Raw genomic sequence first — 16,461 nt, 5'->3', positions numbered from 1 at the left:
GGGTTTGAATAGCAAGTTACTAGCCATTCTGCAAGGCAGTGGTTCCTGATTTCCATGGACCACTTGAAATTGGTTAAGGGTCTTGGGTAGACCACTTCAAGATTTTTCTACCTCTTGTAGCAATTGTAATGTGCTGTGCTAGATTCTGTCATGTCACATGTTCATTCCCAGTAATGTTCTTACCCTTGCAATCGTCTGTACTGTAATGCTTTTCTGCTTTTGTTTGAAAAGAACATACATACATAAATAAATAAATAAATTAAATAAAATAAATAAAATAAATAAATGTGCTTTGCTGGATGCTGCATGGTTTTTAATTATATTTTTATTGCTCCTTTCATTTCTTATGTATTGTGTTTTACAGCATTTTGAAGAATTCAAATTGTAATACAATAGAACGCAACGTAAAAATAAAAGAAGCAGTAAAAATACAATTTAAAATCTGTTGGAATATTTTATGTGATGGATTTGCTGCCTCCCATCCTCAGCCACAAATCCAGACACACTGCAGACTACCTGAACGAAGCTCATGGACTTCAGTTTGGGAGCCCCTGTTCTGAATAAATGTCATTCAAAACAAAACACCACATGCCACAAATGAAGAATAGTTACCATACTGGGGCATGTTGAATTTTTAAAGTTTCAAATTCCAAAAGTAAGGGGTGCTAAAAAAATGGAACAATGACCCGAGGATTCAAAAGCTGTTTTCAGGAACGACTGGGCCTGTGGATGGTTTAATAACAGTTCTCCTGGTAGACTAAAAGCATTTATAACATGCTTTTCTTCACTGCATTAATAACCCACTTTTTCAAGGTGGCACACTTTGTGGTTCTTCTCTCCTCTGCCAGCAAGCTTCAAGGGGCTGCACAGAAATTTCAGCCAGTCTTTTCTCAGCCCTAGTCTTGACACAGTGGACCACACTGGCTCTGCACTCTAATGTGCGTAATAGTTTGTGATTCCCCACCCTTTGCTGCAGGCTTGGGAAGGGATCTTTCTGCTATCCCACCCCGCACAGATCATGCCAGCTAGTGTTTACATCCGTCAAGCTGTAGTTTCCTCCTTGCCTCCAGAGCATGAGGGGGTTAACGGCCCTCCAGAGGCTGAGGGATCAGCACAGGAACAGGGCGTTGCTGGTTATCTCAGTTACGCCAGGCCAGGACTGTAATGACGCCTATCCTCCAAGGCAAGGGCCGCCCATTGGCTGGGACAAGTCGTGACTCATTCCAGGAAGCCGCAGCCAGACAGCAAGTCAGACTCAGGTGTCTACCCAGCCGAACAGCACGTAACTGTGGAACGGACAGAGACAGTGGTCTGCAATATCTCTCTGCTGCTGGCAGCATGGTGCTCAGGATGGAGAACGGTGAGAGCGGCGCAGGGTGGGGAACTCCCGGGCCCCCTCTTTGGGTGGTTGGGTGAGTTGTGTTTAGTGGTGGCGACCGCTAAAGGCTTCATTTGTGGGGAGCCATGGTCAAGTTGGATGTTGTACAGAAGTACGCACCTTCCTCTTCCATTAAACCTTTTAAAACTGAGATCTTTCCCAACCTGCATCTGTACTGGAATTGTTTTAAAATAAGTTTTTGTTGTTTTATCTCTCATCGTGTTCTCCTCTGGGAGTGAGTCCGGAATATAACTTTAATAACTATGGGGTGAGTTCTTCAGAACGTGGCCTTCCATGTTGCAGTGATAACTGACTAGTGTTCTGATCAGTGCTGTTTTTCTAGAAAAAGGGGTGCCGGAACCCACCAGGAACACCTCCCTCGTTCTCTTGGAATGGCTATGGCCCCCACCTGAGAGGTGCTGGAACTGAGTTCTGGCGAGTTCAGCTGAAAAAAAGCCCTGGTTCTGATAATACTAGTGAGAGTTGAAGAGTGCTTTGAGCTCCTGGCTCACTAGGAGCACATCCCATGAAGATATGCTGGCGGGGGGGGGGGGGGGGAATTGCACTGGAATATGGGACAAGCAGTTACAGTAAGCAATGCCAGGTAGGGCCACTGCTGTGGCCTAGATATTTGAGGGGTTTTTTTTGGTAAAGTGCCCTATTCCTGCTCCCAGCCGGGAGAGGCCCAGTCTCGCTGTACTTGAAAAGCAGGAGTTTCTGTTGGCAGCGCCCTGAGTGGCATGCTCCGGCATGCGTCTCTCCCAAAATACCTCTCCTGTGCTTTTCAGTTCCGCTTCAGCCCTTGGGCACCAGGGAGGGTGCTGGGAGAAAAGCACGTGGATTTAATGAGGCAATAGGCTGCTTCCTACGCACTTAGGGCAGGGCTTCTCTACTTTCTCTGGGCACCAACTTGAGAGCAAGAGTGTTTAACATGGCTGTCCCTGAGCCACATGTGGATCCAGATGAGTGGGAAACATGTTTGGAGAGAGGGTTGAACATGTTGCCCAGTCATTCTCATTCTCTCTCTCTCTCTCTCTCTCTCTCTCTCTCTCTCTCACACACACACACACACACACACACACACACACACAAGACCAATCAGATACAGGTGGCCACCATTTTGTGTGTGTCTGATTGATGCACAACAGCTGACACGTGCGCTGCTTTTGGCCCCAGAAGGGGGCGGAATGAGTTTACGCACAACCGCTGATGCGCACAATGACCTGGAACACAACCCACACACAAATGGGGAGTTCCCCGTTTTGTCAAATAATCGTCAAGTGTGTTTTTAAAAGACCTTTAACTTTGAGAATGAAATCCACCAAAGCTTTAAAAATAAACAAGTACAGCCAGGGAATCTCCAGGTGAGACCTGGAGAGACTCTTGTTTTAAACCCTGGAGAAACCCAGTCACTGTAAATACTTCTAAGCTAGGTAGACCAATGGTCCTGCTTGATAGAAGGCATCTTCCTATGTCCTAATGAAGTGGTCAATTGACCATTCAGTTATAATGTTTTCCTGGTCAACTGATGAACCCTTAGAGCAGGCATTTGGCCCTCCAGCTGTTTTGGGACTACAATTCCCATCATCCCTGACCACTGGTCCTATATGCTAGGGATGATGGGAGTTGTAGTCCCAAAACAGCTGGAGGGCCAAGTTTGGCCATGCCTGCCTTAGGGTGACCATGAGCCCTGGGAAATAGTTTCCTTCTAAGCTTGGAGCTCAACATAACTCTGAGCCCATGCAAGTCCAAAGAAGAAATCCTTTCCTAGCGTGGGACTGAGTTTGCTCACTTGTTTTTATTGCAACACTATCAGTGTTCTTCCAACTTAGTCTTGTGGCTTCTCTCCTATCCCAAACTTTCTCCCTTGAGTAATTCAGTCTGGATTTTTTACATCATCAGATAAGGGCTCTTCCAGCAGAGCATGGATTTTTTTTTTAAATGAAATAGAGCTTTTTTTGGTTTATCAAAGAGTGGACCACTTATTTGGTGTGGGTGTGGAGTCTAGAAGTGCAATTTAGAGCCAAATCAATCAGTCTTGGAACAGCAACATGCATTTCCACCTTTGCTGGCCAGCTTGCTTATGGCAAGGGGTCTCTGCCTGCGTTCTGTGCAGTGTGGAGCCTCCCTCACTTCTGGCTTAGTCTTTACCTTGACAGCTGCTCTCCATGTAGCATGGCGCTTTAGGACTCCGGTTTCCTCTTGGGGTGCATTTACCTGGCCATGCACACTCTTCCCACGCTGCCTGAAACTGACGAGACCAGTGTGCACTCAATGATGGGTGAAAGGCAGCGGTCCCAAACACTGCGGCAGTGTCTCTTGCATTAACATCAGCAGTGCTTTTGTCTCCTCTGCAGTGAAGAGTGAGCATTGAGGATTTGCCCAATAGCCATTGGGATTTGTGGTTCTACTGAATCAAGGCACTTAGGAATGACTCGTTTTCTACATTTCATTCACCCTTAAAACAACAACCACAATGCAAATTATAGTCCAGTAAGCAAAGGCCTTTTTTATAATGGGTCATTTACTGGTCACAGAGTATGTTTCACAATCTGCGGCAAAGATCCTAACTTGCACTTTCTAAGCCCCTAGCCCTTATTAAATGCTGACTTTTTGCTTTCAAGACCCATGTGAGTTTACCTTGGGCATTGGTTTAAGGAACTCTTTGCATCTGATGGCCTCTATAAGTACCTTTTTTTCTGTGGTTATGAATCCTATCAGTTCTCTTTGTTGGAGCTTTTACAGTGATGCTGCCAGCAGTGTTTAGTCCTTGGCATTGCAGAAGCTCACCTGAAGCCTACAGATCTGGCACATTTGTTGAGCTGCAAGGTTACTTGTCCATGTGTGAGTTGTGGGGATGTTTAGTGCCACCCACAATGTGAAACATCTGATAGCTTTATATGCTGCCGCTGCTTTAGACTTCCCACAGAGGATGTAGTCGTCTTGCCTGAGTATATGGTGTTACTTGCTTGTGGAGCCTTTGAGTGGGATTCATTTAATGAGCCCCATCAGCAGAAGCCCTGCACAATAACTTCTGCTTGGGGCTTTCCTTCCTTTCCTCCCCCCCCCCCGCCCCCATCCCCTGAAATTGGCTCAGGGGAGCAAGAAAACCCCTGGAACAGCACACAGGGGGAGGAGAAGGAGGACTCGTTCCACCTGGCAAGTTAAAATGCTTGCCCAGATGTTACATGAGTGGTATTCAATGCTAGCCCTACTCAGAGTAGACCCATTACACTTAATGGGCATGACTAACATAGGTTTGTTAATTTTAAAGGTTTTACTCTGAGTAGTTGACTTAGTTGAACATAATCCTTTATCTTTGTTAGCAAGGAGCCCAAGTGTAACGTTGGGCAAGTGTGGGCATCATGTCATGAAGCTGGTGCTGAGTAGTGTCTGTGATTACAGGGAGAAGGATATAAATCCCTCTCTGCCATGATAGGATTTCTGTGGGTGGAATCTCACAGTTGCTTACCATGAACCAGTTGCCAAAACCCTTGAAGCCAGGAGGCAAATGTGGCACATGGATTCCCTGTGGTGCCTACTATGGGGTTTTTTTGTGCATAAGGGTGTGTGTGCAACACCCTGTTTCGGTTTTGGAACAAGTTATCCCTCCTCCTCAGAATATGTTGTGTTGCTTTTTGGTGCCAAGCCCATTATCTGCAAGGAGCCACACAGGAATTATTAGTAAAACACCCTTGCCTTCTGTAGTGAGGGTTGCTGCTTCCTTGCGAGCAAATTTACTGTGCAACTTAAAATGGCAGGCTGCAGAACATCCCACTGCATGGATCTGTTCCCACAAGATGTGTGTCATTTGCAGCCTTCATCTTAATGTCTGCTTAAGCCTTGCTAGGAAGTGAACCTCTCTTCAGCTTCCCAGTAATGGTACCCAGAAATGGAGCGCTCATTGAAGGAGCCTGCCTTGAGGAGAACTTCTGGAGCAAACATACCTGTTGAGTGGTGCACTATAGAAAGGGCTTGTCTCCATGCCTTGTCAGGTGCATTTCTCCCACCCTTACAAGCTCTGCTGTTGTAAGGGATAGATACTGAGTTTGGGGGGAAGTCCTTAATGGACTGCCTTGCCTTGCTTCTTGTGGCGAATGCCAGAGGATAACTGGCTCTTGTGGCCTTAAATTAGATTGTCCAACCTGGTGCCATCCAGATCATTTGGACTAGAACTCCCATCAGCCCCAGCCAACATCTGAGTGGGGGAAGCTGCTGGAAATTTACAGGATAACTTGTGGGGTGCCATCTTAGCCTTGCTCCCAGTCTGTGATATGAGTTTAACTGCCTTGGCTCCACTGGGTCTTATGGTGTCAAGGCAATAATTTCTTATGAGGGACCAGAGTAAGAGCAGGGGGAGAGACAAGGGTGTCAAGTCAAGCTTCCACCACCCTGCAGGCACCTGATGATGTAACAGGGAGAGTAACCCTAAGGGTTAAATTTCTTGCGCACACATGCAGGAAACTGATGGTATCTGGAATTTCTCGTAACCTCAGCCACTGCCTTTAGTACACACGAGATCTCCTGGGATTGGACACTTGGCATTCATGAGTCCTGTTCTATAGTTTCACTGCCTTAGGGCAGGAGAGTTCCCTACCCTCACTTGACTTTGTGTGGATGAGGGGAGAGCATGGAATTTCTGTTGCATGTTTGTTTCTTTCCCTTATAAACCCATCAGTGTGTGTGGTGGTTTACAGAGTACAAGAAGACAAGTCCTTTGTCTCAAGGATCCTACAGTAAAAAGAGAGAGAGAGAGAGGATACGAGAGAAGGGGAGGCAGGGGGTAAACAGGGGAAATAATGTAGAGTTGTACATTTCACTTGCTACAGGTTTAACTGCGGCACACCCACATTAAATATGTTGATTATGACATTCAAGTTGTGATACAATAAAATGCAATATAAGAAATAAAAGAAGCAATAGAAATGCAGTTAAAAATCATACAGCATCTAGCACAGTGCATCGCAATTGTTACAACAGGCAGAAAAATCATTGTGGTTCCCTGGGACCCTTGGCAATTTCCATTTGGTTGTTGAGGGTGGAGAGTAGTGCCAGATTACCAAATAGGCACAGTAGGCACTAGCCTATGGGCCCTGTGACAACAGATCAAAATAATATTGGTTTGATCTTGAAAGAAGATTACAAAAACGTCTTGGGAGGTAATTTGAGAGGGAGCCCCCAACATTTTGACTTCCTAGGGGCCTCCACAGGGTTTAATCTGGCACTGGTAGAGAGAAGTTTGGGAACCACTGGACTGCATCACACTGACTGGTGGTGGCTCTCCAGGATTTCAGATAGGAGTCTTTTCCCAGCCTGCCAGAAGATGCCAAGTCCTTTTATATGCAATGCAGTTGTTCTACCACTGAGCCTTGTCTTTTCCTTTGGTGTGCTGGTAAAAATACTGTGTTTTCTGTGATGAGCTGCAGGAAAGAAATGGCTTGCCATGTGCTGAGTTTAAAGAGGCAGCCACAACACTGCTCTGTGGAATTGGCCACATGTTCCTCTTGCTTGTTCTCCATTGTTGCCTGCTGTTGTGGGCTGCCTTGTGGATCTTGCCACGCATCAGTGGAATGACAAAGTGTCACTGACAAGGATACTGGTTCTTGAAGACGCTGTCATATCTTGTTAGCTAAGTTGTATTTATGTATCCGTGATTTGGGGAGTGGGATGAATCAAACCTTGTTTTCAAGGTTTGTGAAGAGGGATGCCCTTGTGTATGCAAGGGGGCAGTGGGGAGAGAAGTGCTTGTTATGAAGATGCGGCACCAGGAGGGTCTGTGGTTTTTAAACTTCCCGGATTACGTTGAAGAGATTTCAGATTCCAGTCCAGGGCTTCATGGGAGAAATCAAAGGAACAAAAAAACCACCTAGGATTAGGAAAGAGGTTCAAGCAATGCCAGTACCGTAGGTCTGGTGTCACAACAGGATGGAACCGATCTTGGGAACATAATCTGAATGCATTGCATCTTGGGACAGTTTGCTCTTAGGGCATTTAGGAGGAGGAGAGGCCTTTTGAGAAATTGCTCCACTGAGGTACTCCATACCCATTTGCTGGGGAGTAAGACTTACTGAACTTTGCAGTACTTAACTTCTGAACACACTTGCATAAGTCTGTGCTGTTGCTGTGAGCTTAGGATAATGGAGATTTCGCATCTGCTAGGGAAGCTTGTGCTGGGAGAGCCTGAAGGAAGTGCTACCTTAGATGCACCAAACCAGGCCTTAGAAGAGGTGGCATAAAAGTGAGGGATGTGTCAGAAGGACCCCTGAGCTCTCAGACTTTGCTTGAGGAAGCTCCTCTAGAGGAAGGATGGGGAAATGGTGACTCTCCAGATGTTGCTGGACTGCAACTCCCTTTGGACCCAGCCAGTCACACATCATTGCTTCTCCACTGCTGCTCCAGAGAGTTTGGTCTGAAATGGAGGAGAAAATGGAAAAGTGGAACAAATCTAATGGGACTGCCAGTGCTGAATTCTAATGGGGCTTTCTCAAAGTGGAACTCTGTAGGGTTGGCTTTCTAGCTCACTAAGCTGCAGGAAAGTACTGAATTTGAAAACACATGGGCAAGTATCAAAGTGTATGGAAGTTATTTTCTTGCAATTAGAATCTGAAGAGTTTAGCACAGCATTCTAAATCTTTTGGGGGCATAAACACCAACCCTGAAGGCTCCGCCCCAAAATCAATTTCCCAGATGCAGTGCTGTCATTCTCTATTTTGAAAAATGTGACTTTCAACCTTACTTTGGTGCTGTGTTTCCTAGAATGAACAGAATAGGATTAATATTTGGCAACTTTTCAAACACAGCAACTCCAGGTCAACATGTTGTTGTTGTTGTTTTTCTACCACTAAATATAATGCTATATTCCGCCTGATTTTCTGAATGAATGAGTACATCAGTCAAAGGTATGGAACTACATATCACATTCACAAGAGGCTTCTGAAAAGATTAGCAGAAGCTGTGCAAAATCACAAGAAAATAAGCATGTGACTATAGCTAAATATAATGAAGTGGCCATGAATGTGAAATAAAAAAAATAACCACTAAAATGCCACACAGCTGAACCCACATTTAGCTGGGATGAAGGGTCTTTCCCCTTAGTTCTCAACCTCCTCTAAAAAGTCAATGCCCCCTCTGAAAATTCACCCCCCATTTCAATCCATATGCTTGTAGACTCTCATAAGCAACATTAGAGTGTGTGATTTTAGGGGGTTAAACTTAATTTCTGCAAAAAAAAAATTGGGGGGGGGGGTTCCTTAAAAATATGGTTTTGTGTATGAGGAATTCAAATCTACTATTTTTGTGATCAGGCAACATTTAGCTTGTTAAGTCTACATTTGATGAAGAAGCACATGAACTGCTTTTGGAAAACCAAATAATTTTAGTTTTACCTTATACAAATATTAGGTAATGCTTAATAATAATAAATATTGTATAATAGTATTGATATTGATATTACTACTTGGCAATCATTTTAATGATTTTTACGCAATTTTACATGCATTTACTTACCAAGCAAAACTAAATTATATTAATTTAACCAAAATATGTTTTGAATTCCCAAGTCATGTTACAACTTTTTAGCATCTCCACCTGAAACTTGAAAAATTCAGTACTTCCGGTCGGTGCCAGCGCTTAATGGCGGTCCTACCTCCGAGCTCCGGAGAAGGACTGCTTCGCAAGTTCGGGTCTTACCCGCTACGGCAAGCGGGGGACCCCTAAAATCCCAGGCGCTGAAGCCTGAGAACAAGGAGACTCGGTGGGCACCTTCGCGCCCCCCGGTACCGTGAAAGAGCCTTTTTAAAGGCTACGGATCGACATCGGGAGTGAGCGCGGTGCTGAGAGTCGCTACCCAGCCTGCGAAGTGAAGCCGCGTCGCCATAAGCGGAGAGCGCCGATTCCTTCCTGAAAAGAAATTCGGACTGATTCCCCGTGAGTAAGAACTGAAAAATAACTGGGACTTTTCTTTTAATTTTAAAAATTGGGCTAAAAACGGGGGAGATTTAAACAAAGGAAGTCTGCCTCCCCCCGACCGCATGAAAGTGAAAGCAACGGAGCTCTAAACCTGCATCCGTTTAAATTCGTCCTTTGATCAGCTAAACCGGACATTTAAACCTTTGATCTCCCCTCTAGCAAGCAGGGCAGAGGGGAGGTGAATCTGAACATTAACTGCATGACTTATTTGAAGGAAAAAACCTCTGCTATCTTATCTACTTGAAAGTCTGAAACGGTCTGCCTTCTTAGTACACTGAGCTGACTTTTTCCTGTGAAGTGACACCTTGATACAAAGTTTCCACAGTGCCTGATTTTTGTACATTTTAAGAAGAAACAGTATAAACAGTATACTGGGCAACTGTGGCAATTGGAAGCTATAAGACTTTAGTAACATTGATTTTGACTGGATTAATCTCCTTTCTTTTTACATCTTGGATGGTCTCCTTTGTTCATGTATTTTGAAATTTCCTTCTATGGCCATTTTGATTTGCTCCCTCTAGAGGATAAAGTGAAGTCCAGCACGGCCTAAGACAGTGGAATTTTCCAAGGGAGAATAAATCCCGTGGGAATTGACCTTGACATGAGTGGGCCACAAGAAGAGATAACTACAAGAGCCAAGACCAAGCAACAACAACAGCAACAGCTGCAGCTGCAACAAGCAAAGAGAAGAGGTTCGATCTTAGGCGTAACAGCCGGACTAGCTGGAACAACAGGACAGGACAAAGGAGCAGCCGTTTCTATGGATGCTGTGACAGAAGCTTTGCTTAAGATAAACCAGACTCTGGAGTCTTTGACAAAACAGACTTCAGAGAACACACAAAAATTAACAGAAATATCAACAAGATTAAACCAGAATACAGAATCTATAAATAAATTGGTCGAGGAAAATGCCACCACGCGTCAAATTGCCGAAGAGGCCAAAGCCACAGCTGGAGAGACGCAGGAGAAATTAGAGCCACTTGCCAAGAAGGTCTATGAGCATGATGCAACCTTGGCCTTGTGGGAGTTACAGAGGAAAGAGAGAAACTTAAAATTAAGACTGATTCCGGAGAATGAAAGTGACAACCTTGTGGAATTTTTGACACGGGAGTTTGCAGATTGCTGGGACTTGGAGGAAGACGAGTTCAAAATCACAACTGCCTTTAGACTCGGCAAAAAGCAAGATAGAAAGACACCAAGAGATTGTTTGATCACACTCAGATCTAAGGAGGAAAGAGATAAAATTTTAGGACTACACTTTGGAAAAGCCCTCCAAATTGGAAATTCAGCAGTACAGATCTTTAAAGACATACCAAAATATATCTTGGACTTAAGAAACTTCTACAAGGATTTGGTGCTTTTGTTAAAGAAAAATCAGATCCGCTTCAGGTGGGAATTCCCACAAGGACTGTCATTCGACTACAAGGCAAAGAAAGTGAAAATAAAGACAATTCAAGATAAAGACAAATTTCTGGCAAGATATCAGGAGGACCTACAGAAGGGGACTGTGGACGTACTTGCAGAACAGAGGAGAGCACTGGACATCCTGAGTCTCTCGTTTGGACAAAAACCACCACCGTCAGAAGAAGAGCAACAACTTGGAGCTGTTGGAGGAGCCTTAAGAAAATAAAAAGATGGCTCTGCAATTCCTTAGTTGGAATTGTAATGGACTGAATGGGCCTCTGAAGAGAAGACAAGTATTTCATATTCTGAACAGAGAACAATTGGATTTGATTTGTTTACAAGAAACTCACATAACTAGAGCCCACAGGAGATTACTCACAAATAAAAGGTTAGGACAAGAATTTATTTCATCAGACAAAGTTAAGAAGAGAGGAGTGGTAATATATGTGAAGGAGAAATGGGCTCCAAAAATGATATTTAAAGATGAACAAGGGAGATATCTGGCTGTGGAGATACAAGTACAAGGAGAAAAACTTTTAGTTGTTGGAATTTATGCACCAAATGAAGGCAAATCTGACTTCTTTAAGGGACTTCATGAAACTTTGACGGACTATCTGGATTATAATATGATAATCATGGGAGACATGAATGGCGTGGTCTCCACTAATATGGACAAGGCACAAAGACTAACAGTCACTAAAGAAGGGAGACTCCCTAAGACTTTTTTCGAAATGACAGAAAATATGGACTTGATAGACATTTGGAGAACAAGGAACCCTCTGGAGAGAGAGGGAACCTTCTTCTCCCAAGCAATGATGACCTGGACCAGAATTGACCAAATCTGGGTTACTAGTGGACTGGCTCCAAAGATTAAGAAAGTGGAAATCTGCCCAAAAACTTGCTCCGACCATAACGCCGTGAAGATGGAGATGAAACTCACAATAACTGGTCAATTTAGATGGAGAATGAATGACACCCTCTTTCGAGATAAGGAGATTCTCACGAAGGCCCAAAAGACCTTAAAAGATTATTTTGAAATAAATCTGAGGACTGACGTGGAGAAAAGAGTGATCTGGGACGCAAGTAAAGCTGTTATGAGAGGATTTTTGATTCAACAAAATTCAATAAAGAGGAAAAAACAAAATGAGAAAAAAGAGAAGATCTTGGAAATGATAAAGGAAGGAGAGAGGAAATTAAGAACAAAACCAAAGTCTCAGGACATTTTAAGAGAGATTAAGTTATATCAAACTCAATATATGGAATTGATGAACCAAGAGATTGAATGGAAGATAAAGCAAATGAAACAAAAGACTTTTGAATCAGCAAATAAATGCGGTAAACTTTTGGCATGGCAATTGAAGAAAAGGCAGAAACTAAATACAGTTACAAGCCTAGAGGTTGATGGAAAGAGCATATCTAAACCTAATGAAATTAGAAATTGCTTTTTAAGTTATTTTAAAAAACTTTACACCCAAGGCCCGCAAAATGAAGAAGATATAGACAAATTCCTTGGAAGATACGGACTACAAAATATCTCTCAGCAAAGTAAGATGGACTTGAACCAGAGAATCTCAGAACAAGAGATAGAGGCTGCCATTCAGAGTATGCAACTGGGCAAATCTCCGGGACCAGATGGACTGACTTCTAGATACTACAAATCGCTGAAGGAATGGTTGATTCAACCACTAAGAGAAGTTTGTAATGAGATCCTTGAGGGAAAAAGGGCACCTGAATCGTGGAAAGAGGCATATATTTCACTCATACCAAAGTCAGAGACTGAAAAGACTCAACTCAAGAACTACCGCCCGATATCACTCCTTAATGTGGATTACAAAATTTTTGCAGACATTTTGGCAAAAAGATTTAAAAGAGTTTTGATGGAGAAGATTCATAAAGACCAAGCAGGCTTTCTCCCTAAAAGACACCTAGCAGACAATGTAAGGAATGTAATAGACATTTTGGAAAAGCTGGAGGTGAATATAAACACTAAAGCAGTATTGATCTTTGTGGACGCGGAGAAAGCCTTTGATAATATCTCTTGGAGTTTTATGAGGAAGAATCTTCATGGGATGGGGGTAGGCCAGGGTTTTGAGAATGGTATGGCTGCAATATATTCTGAACAAAAAGCTAAGCTGATTGTAAATAATGTCGTGACTGAGGAACTTAAGATAGAAAAAGGAACTCGGCAGGGGTGCCCAATTTCCCCATTACTTTTTATTTCGGTTCTGGAGGTGTTGCTGAATATGATAAGAAATGACCAGCAGGTCAAAGGTGTGCAGGTCGGAGCTAAACATTACAAATTAAGAGCGTATGCAGATGACCTAGTATTGACTTTGCAAGAGCCAAACACTAGTACGAAAAGGGTTTTAGAAATAATTCAACAATTTGGCCAGGTGGCTGGATTTAAGTTGAATAAGCAAAAAACTAAAGTCTTAGGGAAAAACCTAACAGATATGGAAAAGGAGAAATTTCAGGAGGAAACAGGTTTGACTGTGGTTAAGAAAGTTAAATACCTAGGGGTCTATTTAACACCTAAGAATGTTAATTTGTATAAGGACAATTATGAAAAATGCTGGTCAGGGATTAAAAAAGATCTAGAAATATGGTCAAATCTGAAACTGTCAATGTTAGGCCGAATTGCAGTAATTAAAATGAATGTATTGCCTAGAATGTTATTTTTGTTTCAGACCTTGCAGATTCTTGACAAGATGGAATGTTTTAAGAGGTGGCACAAAGACATTTCGAAATTTGTCTGGCAGGGCAAAAAGCCCCGAATTAAATTCAAAATACTGACTGACGCAAAAGAAAGAGGGGGTTTTGCCCTGCCGGACCTAAAATTGTACTATGAGGCAGCAGCGTTTTGCTGGCTGAAAGAATGGATGCTCCTCGAGAACACGGACATCTTGGATCTGGAAGGCTTCAATAATGCTTTTGGTTGGCATGCATATCTTTGGTATGACAAGGTTAACAGTATCTTTAAAAATCACATTGTTAGAAAAGCATTATTTAATGTCTGGATAAGATACAAAGACTTATTGGAAAATAAAACCCCTAGATGGGTGTCACCAGTGGAGGCTAAAGCAGTGAAGAAACTCAATATGGAGGTCGGATGGCCGAAGTATTGGGAAATTTTAGAACAGGATGGAGACAAGGTTAAACTACAAAGTCAGGAGAAATTGAAGCACAAAGTAGAAAATTGGTTTCAATATCGTCAAATAATGGAAATTTTTAAACAGGATAGGAAAATCGGTTTCCAAGTGGAGAAATCAAAACTAGAGACCGAATTGTTAGAACCCAATACTAAGAATTTATCTAGAATGTATAACTTGCTGTTGAAATGGAACACACAGGATGAAACAGTTAAATCTGCTATGATTAAGTGGGCGCAGGATGTTGGACACAACATTATGTCAGATGACTGGGAATGGTTATGGAACACCGGTATCAAATTCACGGCATGTAATGCCTTAAAGGAAAACATTATGAAAATGGTATACAGGTGGTACATGACCCCAGTCAAGCTGGCAAAAATCTACCATTTGCCCGATAATAAATGTTGGAAATGTAAAGAGACTGAAGGTACTTTTTACCACCTTTGGTGGACATGCCCGAAGATAAAGGTCTTCTGGGAAATGATCTATAATGAAATGAAAAAGGTACTTAAATGTACATTTTCTAAAAAACCAGAGGCCTTTCTCTTGGGCATTGTCGGCCAATTGGTGACAAAGAAAGACAGAAATTTCTTTATGTATGCCACAACAGCGGCAAGAATACTCATCGCAAAGTATTGGAAGACACAAGATTTACCTACTCTGGAAGAATGGCAGATGAAAGTGATGGACTATATGACACTGGCTGAGATGACAGGCAGAATCCGTGACCAACGCAAAGAGATGGTGGAAGAAGAATGGAAAAAATTTAAGAGCTATCTTAAGGACTACTACAAACTTAACGAATGTTAAAATGTTGTGGTTGCTAGAAGTAACAGGGTACAGGGATACAAGGCTAGATAATAAAGGAGGACTAAGATGACAGAGATTAGAAAGTAACAATTGGAAGTTGCTAGTTCAAATATGGACACTGGGATGCAGAGAGGGGAGGTATGGGGAAGTCCGGGAGAAGAGGCTTATGAAAATATCTTTGAAAGTATTTTCTATGTTTGTTTTGTTTTGTGTTTTGTTTGTTTTCTTAAAAATGCTGTAAAACCAATAAAAATTTATTAAAAAAAAAAAAAAAAGAAACTTGAAAAATTCAACATGCCCTGCTAAGACATGGGGGATTGTGAGGATTAAGAAGAAAGGGATGTTGTTGTGGAGGAGCATCTTTTCCTTCAAACAGGCAGTGGATGATGATGGTACACTGGTCCCCTTCTGGCATGGAGAAGAGCAGTTGTGCTGCTGGGCAGTCAGGGCTTTGAAAGAGAACACCTATAAAGTGTTAATGAACTTTCACAAGTACTAAGGAAACCACCTGGTATAATTAAGAATGGGAATGATAAAATGCCTGGCTGTGTAGCACATTTAACAAGTCGCTACCACAAAAGCAGATTGGATGTCTGATCAGCAGAAAACTTGCCCAAAACTTCAGAGAAGGCATCTCTCATTAAGGCAGAATGCAAGGCGAGGAAGTAATGTTGTCTGGTATAAAAGCACATACTATGAAGGATGAAGGTAGGAACAAGTAATGCAGGGGCATCCTTTAAATAGAATGAAAATTAAAGCAGATGAAGTTGATGCAACCTTAAATTTACAAAACTTAACAAGAAATAAGTTTAGCTTAAATAACCTTAATTTATAGGAAACTAAGATCAGAATTCACCATGCCATGGGTAAAAGCTGAATTCTCCAATATTTAAGTCTGTGGTATCAGAAACCTGTGTGTGTGTGTGTGTGTGTGTGTGCGCGCGTGCGTGCCTAAGATTAAACACCTATTTAGCTGCATTAAACTATGAGAGTGTGCATGTTGTGATGCAAGAGTGCTGCCCTTGTTTCTGGCATGCTTGACAATGGGAGAAACAATGAATTGCTTCTGAGTGAGGCGCTAAGAATAACATGTGTGTGGCTGCAACTTTTGCATCTGTTTTAGGGTCCTGAGAAGACGAGAAAGGCATTAAGGGAAAAAGACGCATCTTCCTTAGAGGCTGAACAGCATTTCCTCCTTGAACATGTAATTCTGCTAGAAACTCATAATATCACACCCAGATATATGTGTGTGTGTGTGTGTGTGTAACTGCTTCTGATACTCATATTTCCATGTATTTGCTGCTTGCTCCCACTTTGTGTGCAAATGTCCTGCACACATGCCCTCCCTGTGCTGCAGCCTGGACAGGCAGGGGTTAATCCCCAGGCCTCGGCAGGTGGGCGGGGTTCCAAAGCTGTCATCCTCCATGGAAGGCAGCACGAGCAGAGGAGCTCAGCTGAGCAGAATGAGAGGAGGCCGAGACACAGCCCCTTCTCCTTGACAGGGCTGGGCTCCCCAGCACATGGGCTACTAGCGCACTGATGGTGTCTCACAGGGCTTACTTTGACAGTGGGCAGAAAGAGCTGGGCGGCAGCCTGGGGTAAGTCTCTCCCCCTCCTCTCCCTCTCTCCCCCTGTGTATTATGTTTGCAAAGGGGAATTCTCTGCTCCTGTTTGGCCCCCGTCTTGTGTGCTGCTTGGTCCCTCATTTGGTGCCATGTGCCAGTGCCTTTTCCATGCCGAGCACCATGT

The 16,461-nt window shown here is 43.1% G+C and overlaps 1 protein-coding gene across 5 annotated transcripts in view; it reads left to right on the top strand.

The window, feature by feature from the left end:
* Positions 1–16,461, top strand: part of CYTH1 (cytohesin 1) — a gene marked incomplete at its 3' end in the record, with an annotated part of 63,260 nt that overhangs the window by 20,761 nt on the left and 26,038 nt on the right. The window contains exon 1 of one of the 5 annotated variants that reach the window (XM_081185286.1): positions 16,157–16,310. The exons of the other annotated variants lie outside the window; for them this stretch is intronic. Of the gene's footprint in view, positions 1–16,156; positions 16,311–16,461 lie in introns of those variants that run through there. 5 annotated transcript variants of the gene reach the window in all.

The sequence above is a fragment of the Podarcis bocagei genome (genome assembly GCF_964188305.1).
Source record: "Podarcis bocagei genome assembly, chromosome: 2".
Classification (NCBI taxonomy): Eukaryota; Metazoa; Chordata; class Lepidosauria; order Squamata; family Lacertidae; genus Podarcis; species Podarcis bocagei.
This window is presented reverse-complemented; position numbering and strand designations above follow the sequence as displayed.